The 11,500-nt window shown below is 51.3% G+C and overlaps 1 non-coding gene and 2 pseudogenes across 1 annotated transcript; all 3 read right to left on the reverse strand.

Moving 5' to 3' along the window:
- Positions 1–915: 915 nt before the first annotated feature.
- Positions 916–1,088, reverse strand: LOC130316807 (U2 spliceosomal RNA; annotated as a pseudogene).
- Positions 1,089–8,480: 7,392 nt separating this feature from the next.
- On the reverse strand, positions 8,481–8,617 carry LOC130316811 (U2 spliceosomal RNA; annotated as a pseudogene).
- A 2,084-nt stretch (positions 8,618–10,701) lies between these two features.
- LOC130316796 (U2 spliceosomal RNA) lies at positions 10,702–10,892 on the reverse strand. Its single transcript, XR_008864022.1, has one exon. It is a non-coding gene; the product is annotated as a U2 spliceosomal RNA (small nuclear RNA).
- Positions 10,893–11,500: the final 608 nt, after the last annotated feature.

An 11,500-nucleotide genomic window follows, 5' to 3' on the forward strand; every position in this document is an offset into this window, starting at 1 on the left:
ACAGAAAGTTGCAGGCCAAATATGTGTGACATTTCTGCGACTTTAGCTTCTAGAGCATTTTTACAACATTATACATAGGTGCTGAATACATAAAAAGCGACTGTTCAGCGACAGACAAGTCGCATCGGCTGAAAGTAGGCCAGAATGTCAGTCCATGTTGGAGCAGGTTTAGATACAGTCTAAAGCATAGATCTCAAAGTCTGTGCACAGAATTTAGCAAGGGCCTCGCACCTTCTGATGCATCAGGTAGGTGCACAATAGCATAGCCTAACCCTCTGTACTTTGGTCTATATTGATGCGGGACATAGACAGCCAGCTGATGACCAATCCATTAGTGCAATGGATGGCTGGAAGCATTTGTCTTTGCCTTTGCAATACCACAGAAGCAATGCATGGTCAATGTACAGCAATGACACACCTGTGTGAACAGCCAGGAGACCCCCCCCCCCCCCATGTTATGTTACATAGTTACATAGTTAGTACGGTCGAAAAAAGACATATGTCCATCACGTTCAACCAGGGAATTAAGGGGTAGGGGTGTGGCGCGATATTGGGGAAGGGATGAGATTTTATATTTCTTCATAAGCATTAATCTTATTTTGTCAATTAGGAACATTCAGCACCCACCCGCTATCAAGGCAGCTGCCTATCATGTCATGCCCTACCTGCACAGGTGTGCTGGCTACTCAAATGATCCAATTAAGGAGGCCATTTAGTCAGCAGCAGCAGAAGTCCTGTGCCTGGACGCTCCAACAGGGGCCAGACACAAGCAGAAGCAGAAGCAGCAGAAGCAGCAGCAGCACCACCTTTTGTTTTTTGGCTGCAGCAGCAGCAAGGCCCACAGGGCTGGCTAGCTGGCTAGCCAGCAAGCAGGTAGCAATGAAAGTAGGAATCTTTCTTTTTAACCCTGTAAGGGGGTGGTGCACTGTACCCGAAGATACTGCCATATCGGGTCAATGCATAGGGCGACGGAAGCAAGCTTCGAAATCGGCCCCCGTTCTCAAAAATCCATTTAATATATGGTCCCCAGATAGGGGACGTATCAGATATTAAACTGATAAGAACAGATTTTTGATTGAAAGAGCTTTATTTTCCGTTCAGTCATTACAAGTCGTACAATAAATTACAGTCACACAAAGCATGATAGTACAATACACAGCAAAGGTTCCCTAAGCTATACATCGCACACCATGCTACTCTAACATTCAGCTCAATCCTGCAATATAAAGGCACAAGAGATCAAACAAAAACCAAATAATACAATCTGTGATCGGGGTAGGGGTGTGGGCGACTATGTGGGGGTAGGGAGGGGGCGGATCACAGGGCCAAACTGTTGGGCTGTATCTTCAGGGAGACATGGGAGAAGGAGAGGGGTCTTCACTCCTCTTCTTCCTCATCAACGGCCGAGCTGTCCAAGATGGAATAGTCTCTAAGCAGGTTCTTGATGAACCTGCGGCAGTCCCGGACGGACATGTTTTCCCTGTTGATCACGAGGCGGTTCCTGGCAAGCCACACTGCGTCCTTAAAACAGTTCATAAGGCGCCAGGCCTCCTGGATGGCCTCCACGTCGTGGGTCCCAGGGAACAGGCCGTAAAGCACCGAATGGTACGATAGGCAGCTCCTGGGCACTGATTCTCTGAGTTCCTGTTCTAGGGCGTCCAACAGACCCTGTGCAAAGGGGCACTGCCAAAACACGTGGAAAGATGTTTCCTCCACGTAGGGGCAACGGGGGCAGTACCGGGTCTTGCACAGGTTGCGGGCATGCATGAATGACCTGAGAGAGAGACCTCCCATGACGGCCATCCACGACAAGTCCTTGTGTCCATTGGTAAGCCGCTTTGAGGCCACATTGTTCCAAACTGTCTCTGCAGTGGCTGCGGGGAGTCCCGGAACCAGCTCGGTCGAGTCCTTAGCTCGGATGAGCTTGTGGATTGTCTTTGGCTTCCATAGGTCTGGTTTCAGTCCTTCCAGCTGGTGCTCCCTCACAAACCGGACAACATCCCCATAGAACCAGGGAGTGTTCCAGTTGTAAGGGATGGAGCTGTCCCACTTGTCCCAGCCCAGCTGTCTCCAGAGGGGCATGAGAAGCAAGCGAGACATGGACCTGCCCGCTGAGCCAGTCTTTTCTACAAGAGTCCGCTGCACCGTGACACATGCAAAGGAGGCCCTCAGCAGAGCGGGGATGTCGGGTATTCCCTTCCCACCCTTGCGGGGTTCCTTGTACATCACGGTCCTCTTGACTCTGTCCATTTTGCCCCAGACGAAGCCAAACACTGTCCGGGTGATGGCCTTGCAAACGGTGGTATGGGGAGGCCAGGCCTGTGCGGTATATTGGAGCACAGGCAAAACTTCACTCCGCAGGACAAGTGCCTTGCCTTCCATCGTGAGCTTTCTGGAGCTCCACAGTCCGATCTTCGAGTTTATCCTTCCTAGTCGGTCTTGCCAAGACTTAAGGGCCGCTCCTTCCTTCCCGAACCAGACTCCAAGAATTTGAATGAAGTCCGGCTTAACAGCAAAGGGGAAGGGGGCGGAAGAAGCCAGGTGCCATTCCCCGAAGAGCATGGCCTCCGACTTCCCGCAGTTGACTTTTGCCCCCGAAGCTCTGCCGAAGTCCTCGCAGGTCTGGACGAGTGCGGTCACCGAACGCTGGTCAGCGCAGAAGACGGTCACGTCGTCCATGTAGAGCGAGCACTTGACCTCGTGGCGATCTGGTCCTGGTGCGGTGATCCCTCTGATCTCTCCATTCTGCCGGATAGTCTCAGCGAAGAGCTCTATAACACAAACAAAAAGGAGAGGTGAAAGAGGGCAGCCTTGTCTAACCCCTGAAAGAATAGGAAAGGGGTCAGTCTTCCAGCCGTTCACCAACACCGTGCTGTAAATGTCAAAATACATAACGTTAACAAAAGAGCAAAACATCTTCCCCAGACCCAGCCTGTGCAAAACCCTGTCCATGAATGCGTGGGAGACACGGTCGAACGCCTTCTCCTGATCTAAGCTGACCAGGGCGGCGCGGCCCCCGCGGTCCTGGATGTAATGGACCGTGTCTCTCACAAGGGCAAGGCTGTCGGCAATCCTGCGGCCAGGAATGCTGCAGGTCTGGTCCGGATGGACGATCTGCCCCATGACAGGTTTCAGCCTGTTGGCCAGCACCTTGGCGAGGATCTTGTAGTCCACGTTCAGGAGAGAGATGGGACGCCAGTTTTTCAGGTCACATCTCTCCCCCTTCCGCTTATACAAGATCGTGATCATCCCTTCCCTCAACGACGGAGGCATTCTGCCCCCCACCACCATCTCCTCGTACACCTCCAACAGGTCCGGACAGATCAGGTCACCCAGCGCTACGTAGAGCTCGGCCGGGAGACCGTCACTGCCCGGGGTCCTGCCGGGCTTAAAGGATTTAGCGGCAGAGAGCAGCTCCCCCACCGTCAAGGGATCGTCCATAGCCGCCGCACCTGCGGGATCAACAACGTTAGTGACACCTGACAGGAACCTCTCGGCGGCTTCGGGGTCGGATGACTTGGGGGCGTAGAGGTTGCTGTAGAAGTCGTGGACGACCCCCATCACTTCCTCCTTGCCGCTCCTCATGTGTCCGGTCTCATCTCGTAGCTCAGTCAGGGGCGTGTGGCCGGCATGGAGCTTCCTGAAAAAGAAAGAGTTACATTTCTCACCCTTCTCCAGGTTCTCCACCTTGGAACGAAAGACGATTCGCTTGGATTCCTCCTCAAAGTGCCTTTTCAAGCTCTTTTTGGTCTCCTCCAGCTCCTCCCTGACGTCCCAGCCACACTGGAGCAGGTCCTGCAGGGACCGCAGCTCGCGCTGCAGTTTCCTCAAGTCCCACTTCTTCGCACACGCCTGTTGTCTGCCTTTTGCCTGAAAGAAACAACGGAATTCGACTTTAACATATTCCCACCAATCGCTGATGCACTTGAACAGACATTTGTCATTTCGCCATACAAGGTAAGCATCCCTAAGTTCCTCCATGACCTCCCTCTGCTCCAACAGGGCACAATTCAACTTCCAGGAGCCCGGGCCAGGTGGGAATCCATGGCCCAGAGTCCCCCGGAATCGAATGGCCCTGTGGTCAGAGAAGAAGCAGGGGACCATAGAGTACGACACCTTTCTGACTGCTCTCGAAGTGAAGATGAAGTCTATCCGAGAACGGAGCGAGCCATCGGGGCGGCTCCACGTATAGTTTACGGAGCCGTTCCCGATGGACCCGACAACGTCCTGCAAGGATGCCTCCGTCACCATCTCAATCAGCAGTTTAGACGTCACGTCCAGGTTGGCGGATGTGCCAGAACTGCGCCCGTCCACCTCAATGGGGCAGTTGAAGTCACCACCCAACACTACTGCTCTAGTGGTGGCGAGTTCAGCCCGCAGGGCCTGGAGAACCTCCAGTCGGACATCCCTCTCAGGGGAGGCATACACGTTGATGAGCCGCACGGGCTCACCCGCCCAGGAACCGTCTGCGACAAGAAGTCTGCCACAGACGAGCTCCCGGACGGAATCAAGTGCAAAGTTACCTCCCCTGATCAGGATGGCCACCCCCGCAGACCTATTGTCGCCCCCACCAGACCAGTAGGAAGGGCCGTGAGGCCACTGCCTGGCCAGATGGTTGTAAGACCTAGAAGCAGACAAAGCACATTCCTGCAACATGTAAACATCACACCTCTGGGAATCTAAGAACGTAAGAACAGTCTGAAATCTGAACCAAGCTCTAATACTCCTCACATTAATGCAGAAGATGTTGAGATCAGCCATGGGAATAAAAAGAGAGGTTAGTTCTGATACTAGTTACCAGTCTGGTCGGACGGGTCCTCTTCTCTGGCGCCTGTCGGCTCCTGTGGCTTCTCGTAGCGCCCTTCCAAGAACTCGTCGTAGACCGTGTTGGACGGAGTGTCCAGGATTTTCTTAACCTCTGGGTCCTGCAGCAGCTCCTCCATAGATTGAGCTTGGACTGGCTCTGCTTGGACCTGCTCCACTTGGGCCTGCTCCATCACCTCCTCTCCTTCTGAAGCCTCAAGGCTCTCGCAGACCTGCTCCATCTCCTCCTCCTCATCTGAAGCTTGAGGGGTCTCGCAGGTCTCGATTATCTTTCTTTTGTGGGACTCTTCTGATACGTTGTCCCTTCCTTTCCTCTTCCTCTGTATGGTACCTGGGGGAGGAAGCACAGGAAAGTCCTCCGAAGGGCGGGCACCAGCAGCTGGAGGGGGGTTAGGTGCTGCTGGGCCAGGAGAGAAAGGAGGCTGGGTGGGGCGGGGGGCAGGAGAGAGTGCCCGGGCAGGGGAGGACGGGGCAGGGGTGGGCCGGGCAGGGGAGGACGGGGCAGGGGTGGGCCGGGGTGGGGTGGGGGGGGGCCGGGGTGGGGTACGGGGGGCGGGGGTGGGGCGGGATGGGGCAGGGGTGGGACGGGATGGGGCAGGAGGGGCGGGGGTGGGACGGGATGGGGCAGGAGGGGCAGGGGTGGGACGGGATGGGGCAGGGGTGGGACGGGATGGGGCAGGGGTGGGACGGGATGGGGCAGGGGTGGGGCGGGATGGGGCAGGAGATGGGGCGGGAGGGGCAGGGGATGGGGCGGGAGGGGCAGGGGAGGGGCGGGACGGGGCAGGGGTGGTGGCTTTCGCCTTCTTACCCTCCTTGGTCGGCTTGGCCATCCGTGGTGTTGGCTCCGGAGCTGGGGCTGGCTTCGGTGCTCTCGCTGCCACAGATGCCCATGTTCTCTCCCTCTGGGGGCAGTCCTTGTAGCTGTGGGCTGCCAGTCCGCAGAGGTTGCAGGTCTTGCTCTTGGGGCAGTCCTTGGTCGTGTGACCTGTCACACGGCAATACCTGCAGGCATCCTCCGTACAGTCCTTGCCCTCGTGGCCCATCTTGCCACATCTCCTGCAGGTCTGCGGCATGTCCGGGTAGAAGATAAGTCCTGTGGAGTTGCCCAAGGAAAATGTCGTTGGCAGGTGCTGTAGTCCGTCTGGAGAAGCAGGGTTCTTGTTGAGTCTGACGACCACAGACCACTTGCAGGTCCAGTATCCGAGTGAGTTCAGGATGCGGGTGGGCTCCCTCACCACGGTGCAGAAGCGCTTCAGGAAGGTCGAGATGTCCGTGCCTGGGGTGTGTGGGTTCCGCATTGAGACCGTCACCCGCCTCTCCTCTCTTTGAATAAGGCAGTTGCCCACAAAGCGAGAGAAAGGGGATTCGGGACTCGCCGCTTTCACCACCTCCCAGTATCTTCTACAGGTCCCAATGGTGGCAAAGGTGATGTAGAAGATTCCCGAAAAGAAGGTTGCTATTCCCAGGGTGTCAGCCGTGGGGAAGCCCTGATCCGCCAGCATCTTCTTGCAGAACACGTCGTGGGACATGTCCGGCACCCTTCCGTCCACGGGCTTGAGCTTCAAGGCAACAGTCTGCCTCATCCAGGGCTCCAGGGTTGGAGCTTCCAGGTTAGGAATTCTGCCGCCCTTCTGCCTTGCCGTGGTGGAGGTTGAAGCTTGCTGTGGTTGGGGCTGGACCTCCAGGCCTTGCCCTGCAGCCTCCTGGGTGGACTTGCTGGTTGAGGCCATGGCTTCTTCCAGCAGGCTCTTTTCCGCTTCCTTGCTTGCTTGTGGAGAGAGGCTTCGCAAAGTCTTCTTTCCCGGGTGGGAGGAGCTATGCAGATCCGGTCCCGGTGGGAGGAGCTATGCAAATCCTTCTCCAGAGGCAGCGAGTTTCTTCGAAAAGATTCTGCGCCGCCTTCCTCTTCGCCGCTGTTCCGGAATTCACCGCCGATTCCCTTCTTCCAGGTTCTTCGTCAGCTTCTTCCGGAGCTGCAGTCTTCAAGATCTTCTCCTTCTTCAGATGTTCCGAGGCAGGCAGGAGACGATCTTCAGGTGGTATGCTCTAGAGAAATGCGGTTCTAATAAGAACGAAAAGTACTGCAATCGTACTACGCAAAATCTCTACCACAATGCTTGGAGTTCTTCAGACCGTAGCGATCATGGTATCTCCCCTGCCAGGTAATCTGTTCTGATAAGAACAGATTTTTTTTTAAGTTAGCCCTCAGAACTCAATCAGAGCTCCAAGATCTTATATGGACTCGATTGTTTTGTTCATCATCAGGTAACAGTTTTATTTATTCCTAAAATAAAAAAGACAAATTGAAATAAAATATTATAACAACAATAAAAATAATAAACATTCCAAAATTATAACAAATTCATTCCCTTTCTCCGGGCGTAAACTGCCAAGTAATCAATTAAACCATAGCTTAAGCTTCCTTTTTCCATTTCCCTTTTTACTGGGATGGCCAACCAGGCCGGTATTTTATAAGTTACCATAAATCGATCCACGTCAAGGCGAAAAGAATCATAAACTTTGTTTCTTACTGCAGGCAACTGGGCTTTAAAGGTGGATAATAGATTATCCAGGTCCTGTAAGAACAATTCTCTTTCCTCATCTGGAGCTCTCTCCAAAATAGTTTGGAAAGACCCTGAATATCCTCTTAAATTTCTCACCGGCTCTTCATTTTTCTTTTTACTCTTATGCTCTCCAATGTTCTTTTCTTCTACTATCATCTCTTTTCCAACAATTTTTGGCTCTTGGGTTACCACAGATCTTTTAATTTCTGGCTCTTGTTCAGAAACTTCTTCTTCTCTTTTCTTCTTCCTCTTTGGACAGTTCACATACATGTGACCAATTTTGTTACATAAATTACATTTACTTTTTTGGCTACAGGATTCAATTTCATGACCTTCTTTTTGGCATTTTTGGCACCACATTGAGGTGCACTCTTCCTTTAAATGGCCATATTTCTTGCATTTTCTACAGAAATTCTGCATACCTGCAAAAAACATATCTCCATTGATAACCCCTATTTTAAAACGGGCAGGGGGATAAAGAACTCTTCCATCTGCGTCTTCCTTGAACTTTACTTTAAATCTCCACTTTGTTGTCCAGACTCCATACTGATTATAAATTTTGCCAAGTGGCGCAATTTCCTCACAAAATTGGGTCAAAAGAATTATAATATCCTCCTCAGGGACGTAAGGACTATACATCCTCACCGTTAAAATTCTTTCTCTCCTGGGAAAGTGGGGAATGACTTCCACGCCCTCCCACACTGGATCAGACTTGATTGTCTCAAATTTCTTCCAAAATAAATCATAATCCTCTTCGGAAACCAAAATAACATCAAAGCACCCTTTCTTTGGAAATTCCAACATGGAAAGGATTTGTGTCTTTGCAATTTCCAAAACTCCAAAAAGAATTTCCTCCATTACAAAGGAAAGTCCTCTTCTTTTCTTCTCAAGGTCTTTCAGCAGGATCCGGACCCCATTCTTGATCTTCCCAAAAAAAGGAACCTCCTCTCCAGCAGATTGAGAGGTGTCCATGATCTCTTCCATCTTCAATAGGCGTGTCCAGGCAGGGACAGAAAAACACTCCCCCACCAAAGAGTGGGCAGTGAAGGGTGATCGCCTCCCGTTGTCTGGGGACTAAGCCGGCTCCCTAATAGCAGCAGGGGGGTGAAGTCCCTCCGTTAAGAAGGACGATCCCCCCAGGCCAAGGAGCCGGGTACCCCAGACACCCTCTGACCAGACCAAGTGAGCAGATACTACACTTGATCTTAGCCAAAAGGCCGAGAAGCGATAACCGTGAATGGGGCGGGCCCAACAAGGTCCCCTTCATGGGCACTATCACTGCTTGCTGTCAGGGAGGCTGCCAGACAATTTTCCATGCACACTCTGGGCTGGGGGGCAGTCAACCACCAGTACACACAGCAGAACCTAAACCCATACCATTATTGCTAAGCAGCAAGACAGGGGCCCATTGCACTCCCACGGGGCCTTTTTAAATGCAATCCATAACCCGGATTTGCCAGGAACCCTTCTTACTCCTCCTACTTGCATGTGACACTGGGCTTAGGATCTGCATAGGAAACACACACACAAGCACACACCTACCTTTGTTGCCTGCAGATGCCTCCTTGGCTGTCCCCAAACGGTATCAAACCAACACCCACGGGAAGCTGTAAGCATAGAGGACATGCCTGCACCCCATTGGACTTACCTGTGTGGGTTAAACCCGGGTTATTTGACAACCTATGGCGGTGATGGTTCTGCTCAGGCAGAGCAGTGCTGATGCTCCTCATAAAGCTGTCGCTGCTGTGAAGGTTCTAGGTGACATCACAAATCCCTATGGTTACATACACAACAAAGCTGGGTTGTTGTTGTTTACACTCTGCAAGGCCTGTGGAAGTGAGTGACATCATAGCACTGTAGTTCTGAGGGTTCTAGATGGATGCAACAATCTCCTGTTGCTTCTATGAAGGCCATAATAGACGACATCACCAAACAGCTCCATAGTCACATACACAGCAAAGGAGAGATGTTGTTTACACCTAGTGATGTCAGTGGTATTGAGTGACATCACAGCACAGTGCTAAGGCTCCTGGGCCTGGACACAGCAGCGGCTGCAATATCTCAACGGAGAATACGTTTATATATATGTGTGTGTGTGCGCGTATATATATATATATATATATATATATATATATATATATATATATTTCTCCGCCGAAATCACTTTTAAACCCATTTCCACCTTTTTTTCCCTTCTCTTCCTCTTACTTTTTTTTCACGTTTTTTTACGTTTTTCTCCTTTTCGCCTCTTTTCTGGGCGTATTATTCTTCTTTTTCTTCTTTTTTTTCGTCTAATGCATACCCCATCAGTGCAGCAATGCTTATTCAATACCGCCAGCAGATGGAGACACTGGGGGATAATTTTCTAAGGATTTATACTGATTTTTCCTGTCTGAATTTGTCGCACAGAAAGTTGCAGGCCAAATATGTGTGACATTTCTGCGACTTTAGCTTCTAGAGCATTTTTACAACATTATACATAGGTGCTGAATACATAAAAAGCGACTGTTCAGCGACAGACAAGTCGCATCGGCTGAAAGTAGGCCAGAATGTCAGTCCATGTTGGAGCAGGTTTAGATACAGTCTAAAGTATAGATCTCAAAGTCTGTGCACAGAATTTAGCAAGGGCCTCGCACCTTCTGATGCATCAGGTAGGTGCACAATAGCATAGCCTAACCCTCTGTACTTTGGTCTATATTGATGCGGGACATAGACAGCCAGCTGATGACCAATCCATTAGTGCAATGGATGGCTGGAAGCATTTGTCTTTGCCTTTGCAATACCACAGAAGCAATGCATGGTCAATGTACAGCAATGACACACCTGTGTGAACAGCCAGGAGACCCCCCCCCCATGTTATGTTACATAGTTACATAGTTAGTACGGTCGAAAAAAGACATATGTCCATCAAGTTCAACCAGGGAATTAAGGGGTAGGGGTGTGGCGCGATATTGGGGAAGGGATGAGATTTTATATTTCTTCATAAGCATTAATCTTATTTTGTCAATTAGGAACATTCAGCACCCACCCGCTATCAAGGCAGCTGCCTATCATGTCATGCCCTACCTGCACAGGTGTGCTGGCTACTCAAATGATCCAATTAAGGAGGCCATTTAGTCAGCAGCAGCAGAAGTCCTGTGCCTGGACGCTCCAACAGCGGCCAGACACAAGCAGAAGCAGCAGAAGCAGCAGCAGCAGCACCACCTTTTGTTTTTTGGCTGCAGCAGCAGCAAGGCCCACAGGGCTGGCTAGCTGGCTAGCCAGCAAGCAGGTAGCAATGAAAGTAGGAATCTTTCTTTTTAACCCTGTAAGGGGGTGGTGCACTGTACCCGAAGATACTGCCATATCGGGTCAATGCATAGGGCGACGGAAGCAAGCTTCGAAATCGGCCCCCGTTCTCAAAAATCCATTTAATATATGGTCCCCAGATAGGGGACGTATCAGATATTAAACTGATAAGAACAGATACTACACTTGATCTTAGCCAAAAGGCCGAGAAGCGATAACCGTGAAAGGGGCGGGCCCAACAAGGTCCCCTTCATGGGCACTATCACTGCTTGCTGTCAGGGAGGCTGCCAGACAATTTTCCATGCACACTCTGGGCTGGGGGGCAGTCAACCACCAGTACACACAGCAGAACCTAAACCCATACCATTATTGCTAAGCAGCAAGACAGGGGCCCATTGCACTCCCACGGGGCCTTTTTAAATGCAATCCATAACCCGGATTTGCCAGGAACCCTTCTTACTCCTCCTACTTGCATGTGACACTGGGCTTAGGATCTGCATAGGAAACACACACACAAGCACACACCTACCTTTGTTGCCTGCAGATGCCTCCTTGGCTGTCCCCAAACGGTATCAAACCAACACCCACGGGAAGCTGTAAGCATAGAGGACATGCCTGCACCCCATTGGACTTACCTGTGTGGGTTAAATCCGGGTTATTTGACAACCTATGGCGGTGATGGTTCTGCTCAGGCAGAGCAGTGCTGATGCTCCTCATAAAGCTGTCGCTGCTGTGAAGGTTCTAGGTGACATCACAAATCCCTTTGGTTACATACACAACAAAGCTGGGTTGTTGTTGTTTACACTCTGCAAGGCCTGTGGAAG

The sequence above is a fragment of the Hyla sarda genome, unplaced genomic scaffold (genome assembly GCF_029499605.1).
Source record: "Hyla sarda isolate aHylSar1 unplaced genomic scaffold, aHylSar1.hap1 scaffold_1960, whole genome shotgun sequence".
In the NCBI taxonomy this organism is placed as follows: domain Eukaryota; kingdom Metazoa; phylum Chordata; class Amphibia; order Anura; family Hylidae; genus Hyla; species Hyla sarda.